Source organism: Lissotriton helveticus, chromosome 8 (assembly GCF_964261635.1).
Source record: "Lissotriton helveticus chromosome 8, aLisHel1.1, whole genome shotgun sequence".
NCBI classification, from domain to species: Eukaryota; Metazoa; Chordata; class Amphibia; order Caudata; family Salamandridae; genus Lissotriton; species Lissotriton helveticus.
In genome coordinates, this window is record NC_136069.1 from 1,657,989,419 (window position 1) to 1,657,996,134 (window position 6,716).

The window sequence follows — 6,716 nt, forward strand, 5'->3', positions numbered from 1 at the left end:
GGGCTCCATGCGTCCCGGGCACGGGCACGGGGACGGGGACAGGGTCGGGAGAGTCCAGGCGGCTTCACTTCCGTGTCCAGCCATCTGATCGCCCAGATTCCCTCGGCCATCTGGTCGCCCGGATCCCCTCGGGCATCTGGTCGCCCGCAACGCTTTCCTATGGTGCGACCAGATGGCCGAACTTCCCTGGAAGTCCCGATGAGGTGCCATTCAACGCCCGGATCCCAGCGAGGGCTCCAGGAGGTTGGGTACATTCGCGCCTTGGGTCCCCTCTGTCACCTCGCGTGCACAGATTACAAGAAAAGGGGGTAATTTTCCTCCGGATTACTAGGGAGAAGGGTACGCCCGGACACCCCTCCGAGGCTGGTGGTTCTCTGCCATGGGGACCAGATGGGCTATGCCTGGGCAACACCTCCCTAGGCCACCCGGGGCTTCCTTCCTCCAGGCCAACTGCATGTCAAATTGCCCAGGACGGGCTCCATGGCTCCTGGGCAGTCGTCCCCCGGGCGTCCGGGGCTCCATCCAGGCTGACGGCATTGAAAAGTGCCCAGGACGGGCTCCATGCGTCCCAGGCATTCGTCCCCTGAGCGTCCGGGGCTCCATCTAGGCTGACGGTATGGCAGAGTGCCCGGGTCGGGCTCCATGGTTTTCACGGTGGTCCTCCCCTGGGTGTCTGGGGGCTCCAGGCCGACGGCATGTCACAGTGCCCAGGACGGGCTCCATGGGCCCCGGACAGCCCTCCCCCCGGGCGTTCGGGGCACATATCTCCAGGAGGCCAACGGCGTTGCAAAGTACCCGGAAAGGACTCCACGGGTACCGGGCAGTCCTCCCCCGGGCGTCCGGGGCACCCATCTCCATGAGGCCAACGGCATTGGCAAAGTACCCGGGAGGGGCTCCACGGGTCCCGGGCAGGCCTCCCCCGGGCGTCCAGGGCACCCACCTCCAGGCCGACGGCATGTAAAAGTGCCCAGGACGGGCTCCATGGGTCCCGGGCAGCCCACCCCCGGGCATCTGGGGCACCCATCTCCAGGAGGCCAACGGCGTTGCAAAGTACCCGGGAAGGGCTCCACGGGTACCGGGCAGTCCTCCCCCGGGCGTCCGGGGGCTCCCTTCTCCAGGCCGACGGCATGGTTCAATGCCCAGGACGGGACGTCAAGTGGCCAGGACGGGCTCCATGCGTCCCGGGCATTCGTCCCGGGACGGGGACGGGGTGGGGAAGAGTCCAGGCGGCTTCACCTCCATGCCCAGCCATCTGGTCGCCCGGATTCCCTCGGCCATCTGGTCGCCCGGATCCCCTCGGGCATCTGGTCGCCCGCAACGCTTTCCTATGGGGCGACCAGATGGCCGAACTTCCCTGGAAGTCCCGATGAGGTGCCATTCGCCGCCCGGATCCCAGCGAGGGCTCCAGGAGGTTGGGTACATTCGCGCCTTGGGTCCCCTCTGTCACCTCGCGTGCACAGATTACAAGAAAAGGGGGTAATTTTCCTCCGGATTACTAGGGAGAAGGGTACGCCCGGACACCCCTCCGAGGCTGGTGGTTCTCTGCCATGGGGACCAGATGGGCTATGCCTGGGCAACACCTCCCTAGGCCACCCGGGGCTTCCTTCCTCCAGGCCAACTGCATGTCAAATTGCCCAGGACGGGCTCCATGGCTCCTGGGCAGTCGTCCCCCGGGCGTCCGGGGCTCCATCCAGGCTGACGGCATTGAAAAGTGCCCAGGACGGGCTCCATGCGTCCCGGGCATTCGTCCCCTGGGCGTCCGGGGCTCCATCTAGGCTGACGGTATGGCAGAGTGCCCGGGTCGGGCTCCATGGTTTTCACGGTGGTCCTCCCCTGGGTGTCTGGGGGCTCCAGGCCGAAGGCATGGAAAAGTGCCCAGGACGGGCTCCATGCGTCCCGGGCATTCGTCCCCCGGGCGTCCGGGGCACCCATCTCCATGAGGCCAACGGCATTGGCAAAGTACCCAGGACGGGCTCCATGGGTCCCGGGCAGCTTCCCCCGGGACGTCCGGGGCACCCACCTCCAGGCCGACGGCATGTCAAAGTACCCAGGACGGGCTCCACGGGTCCCGGGCATTCCTCTCCCAGGTCGTCCGGGCCCTAGAGCTCCGGTGGTCCAACCTGCGCCTGAGGCCCAGCCGGGGTCCAAGAGCCCTGCCTTGCGTGGGCAGGCAGTTTGGAACCCTACCGCGAAGGCTTGGGATGGATGGGGAGCTGGGAGTCCTTTCGATCCCGGCCCTCTGGTCGCCCGCGATGCTTTCCAATGGGGCGACCAGATGGCCGGGCTTCCCTGGAAGTCCCGATGAGGTGCCATTCGGCTCCTGGATCCCAGCTAGGGCTCCATGAGGTCGGGTTCTTTTACGCCTTGGGTCCCCTCTGTCACCTCGCGTGCACGGATTGCAAGAAAGGGGGGTAATTTCCCTCCGGATTACTAGGGGCAGGGTACGCCCGGACACCTCTCCAGGGCTGGTGGTTCTCTGCCCGGGGGACCAGATGAGATATGCCTGGGCAACACCTCCCCCGGGCATCTGGGGGCTCCATTCCCCGGGCCAACGGCATGGCTCAATGCCCAGGACGGGCTCCACGTGTCCCGGACAGACCACCCCTGGGCGTCCGGGGCACCCATCTCCATGAGGCCAACGGGATGGCAAAGTACCCGGGAAGGGCTCCACGGGTCCCGGGCAGCCTTCCCCCGGGCGTCCGGGGCTCCCACCTTTAGGCCGACGGCATGTCACACTGCCCAGGACGGGCTCCATGGGCCCCGGACAGACCTCCCCCGGGCGTCCGGGGCACCCATCTCCAGGAGGCCAACGGGATGGCAAAGTACCCGGGAAGGGCTCCACGGGTCCCGGGCAGCCTTCCCCCGGGCGTCCGGGGCTCCGACCTCCAGGCCGATGGCATGTCACAGTGCCCAGGACGGGCTCCATGGGCCCCGGACAGCCCTCCCCCCGGGCGTTCGGGGCACATATCTCCAGGAGGCCAACGGCGTTGCAAAGTACCCGGAAAGGACTCCACGGGTACCGGGCAGTCCTCCCCCGGGCGTCCGGGGCACCCATCTCCATGAGGCCAACGGCATTGGCAAAGTACCCGGGAGGGGCTCCACGGGTCCCGGGCAGGCCTCCCCCGGGCGTCCAGGGCACCCACCTCCAGGCCGACGGCATGTAAAAGTGCCCAGGACGGGCTCCATGGGTCCCGGGCAGCCCACCCCCGGGCATCTGGGGCACCCATCTCCAGGAGGCCAACGGCGTTGCAAAGTACCCGGGAAGGGCTCCACGGGTACCGGGCAGTCCTCCCCCGGGCGTCCGGGGGCTCCCTTCTCCAGGCCGACGGCATGGTTCAATGCCCAGGACGGGACGTCAAGTGGCCAGGACGGGCTCCATGCGTCCCGGGCATTCGTCCCGGGACGGGGACGGGGTGGGGAAGAGTCCAGGCGGCTTCACCTCCATGCCCAGCCATCTGGTCGCCCGGATTCCCTCGGCCATCTGGTCGCCCGGATCCCCTCGGGCATCTGGTCGCCTGCAACGCTTTCCTATGGGGGGGACCAGATGGCCGAACTTCCCTGGAAGTCTTAATGAGGTGCCATTCGCCTCCCGGATCCCAGCGAGGGCTCCATGAGGTCGGGTTCTTTCACGCCTTGGGTCCCCTCTGTCACCTCGCGTGCACAGATTGCAAGAAAGGGGGGTAATTTGCCTCCGGATTACTATGGGGCAGGGTATGCCTGGACACCCCTCCAGGGTTGGTGGTTCTCTGCCATGGGGACCAGATGGGATATGCCTGGGCAACACCTCCCTAGGCCACCCGGAGCTTCCTTCCTCCAGGCCAACTGCATGTCAAATTGCCCAGGACGGGCTCCATGGCTCTTGGGCAGTCGTCCCCCGGGCGTCCGGTGCTCCATCCAGGCCGACGGCATGGCAGAGTGCCCGGGACAGGCTCCATGCGTCCCGGGCCTTCGCCCCCCCGGGCGTCCGGGGCTCCATCCAGGCTGACGGCATGGCAGAGTGCCCGGGACGGGCTCCACGGGCCCCGGGCGTCCGGGGCTCCCTTCCCCGGGCCAGCGGCATGTCAGAGTGCCCAGGACGGGCTCCACGGGCCCCGGTCATCCGGGGCACCCTTCCCCGGGCCAGCGGCATGTCAGAGTGCCCAGGACCAGTTCCACGGGTCCCGGGCAGTCCTCCCCCCCGGGCGTCCGGGGCTCCCTTCCCCGGGCCAAAGCATTTCAGAGTGCCCAGGACGGGCTCCACGGGTTCCGGGCGTCCAGGTCTCCCTTCCCCGGGCCAACGGCTTGTCAGAGTGCCCAGGACGGGCTCCACGGGCCCCGGGCAGTCCTCCCCCCCGGGTGTCCGGGGCTCCCTTCCCCGGGCCAAAGCATTTCAGGCCCTCCCGCCGGGGCCCCCAGGGGCCTGGGTACGCACCTGCTGCTTAGCCCCCTTGCCACGGGTCCCGGACGTCCGGGGCTCCCTTCCCCGGGCCAACGGCATACAGGAGTGCCCAGGACGGGCTCCACGGGTCCCGGTCGTCTGGGGTCCCTCCCCCGGGCCAACAGCAGGTCAGAGTGCCCAGGACGGGCTCCACGGGTCCCGGGCAGCCCACCCCCCCGGGCGTTCGGGCACCCATCTCCAGGAGGCCAACGGCGTTGCAAAGTACCCGGGAAGGGCTCCACGGGTACCGGGCAGTCCTCCCCCGGGCGTCCGGGGCTCCCTTCTCCAGGCCAACGGCATGGTTCAATGCCCAGGACGGGCTCCATGTGTCCCAGACAGACCTCCCCCGGGCGTCCGGGGCACCCATCTCCAGGCCAACGGCATGGCTCAATGCCCAGGACGGGCTCCATGGGTCCGGGGAGGCGTCCCATGCGCCTCCGGGCTTGGGAGCCCCGGCTGGGTCCAGGGGCCCGGCCGGGCCCCGGGTCGGGTGCTCCGGCCCTGGGCCCTGTCTCCCAGCCTGCCGCACTGCCAAGGGCCCGGGAAGGGGTTCCGATGTGCCCGGGGAGCCTCCCCTTGCTTGGCTGGGTTCAGGAGCAGTGGCTAGGGCCCCTGAGGGCCCGGGGAGGGCGGCCTCCCCACCCCGGGCTCTGTCCTTGGTCCTGCTGCGTGGCAGGGTGCCCGGGACGGGGTCCGGAGGGACCGGGGAGGCGTCCCATGCGCCTCCGGGCTTGGGAGCCCCGGCTGGGTCCAGGGGCCCGGGCGGGCCCCGGGTCGGGTGCTCCGGCCCTGGGCCCTGTCTCCCAGCCTGCCGCACTGCCAAGGGCCCGGGAAGGGGTTCCGATGTGCCCGGGGAGCCTCCCCTTGCTTGGCTGGGTTCAGGAGCAGTGGCTAAAGCCCCTGAGGGCCCGGGGAGGGCGGCCTCCCCACCCCGGGCTCTGTCCTTGGTCCTGCTGCGTGGCAGGGTGCCCGGGACGGGGTCCGGAGGGACCGGGGAGGCGTCCCATGCGCCTCCGGGCTTGGGAGCCCCGGCTGGGTCCAGGGGCCCGGGCGGGCCCCGGGTCGGGTGCTCCGGCCCTGGGCCCTGTCTCCCAGCCTGCCGCACGGCCAAGGGCCCGGGAAGGGGTTCCGATGTGCCCGGGGAGCCTCCCCTTGCTTGGCTGGGTTCAGGAGCAGTGGCTAGGGCCCCTGAGGGCCCGGGGAGGGCGGCCTCCCCACCCCGGGCTCTGTCCTTGGTCCTGCTGCGTGGCAGGGTGCCCGGGACGGGGTCCGGAGGGACCGGGGAGGCGTCCCATGCGCCTCCGGGCTTGGGAGCCCCGGCTGGGTCCAGGGGCCCGGGCGGGCCCCGGGTCGGGTGCTCCGGCCCTGGGCCCTGTCTCCCAGCCTGCCGCACGGCCAAGGGCCCGGGAAGGGGTTCCGATGTGCCCGGGGAGCCTCCCCTTGCTTGGCTGGGTTCAGGAGCAGTGGCTAGGGCCCCTGAGGGCCCGGGGAGGGCGGCCTCCCCACCCCGGGCTCTGTCCTTGGTCCTGCTGCGTGGCAGGGTGCCCGGGACGGGGTCCGGAGGGACCGGGGAGGCGTCCCATGCGCCTCCGGGCTTGGGAGCCCCGGCTGGGTCCAGGGGCCCGGGCGGGCCCCGGGTCGGGTGCTCAGGCCCTGGGCCCTGTCTCCCAGCCTGCCGCACTGCCAAGGGCCCGGAAAGGGGTTCCGATGTGCCCGGGGAGCCTCCCCTTGCTTGTCTGTGTTCAGGAGCTCCATCCGGGGCCCCTGAGGGCCCCGGGGAGGGTGGCCTCCCCACCCCGGGCTCCGTCCTGGGTCCTGCCGCGGGGCAGGGTGCCCGGGACGGGGTCCGGCGGGCCCGGGGAGGCTTCCCCTGTGCCTCCGGGCCTGGGAGCCCCGGCTGGGTCCAGGGGCCCGGTCGGGGCCCCGGGTCGGGCGCTCCGGCCCTGGGCCCGGTCCCCCGGGCTGCCGCTCCACCCAGGGCCCAGGACAGGGGTCCGTCGGTCCCTTGCAGGCCTCCCCTGCTTGTCAAGGTGTAAGCGGGCCCCGGGTCGGAGGGCCCGCCGGCCCCTGGCAGCCTCCATGGCTGTGGCACGGCTGGGGCCCCGGGCCTCCGGCCCGCCATGCCCCGGGCGCCCGCTCCCTCCTTCGTGGGGGCACGGGGCGACCGGATGGCGTCCCTTTCGTGCCCGGCCATCTGGTCGCCCGGATCCCCTCGGCCATCTGGTCTCCCGGATCCCCTCGGCCATCTGGTCTCCAGGATCCCCTCGGCCATCTGGTCTCCCGGATCGCCTCGGCCATC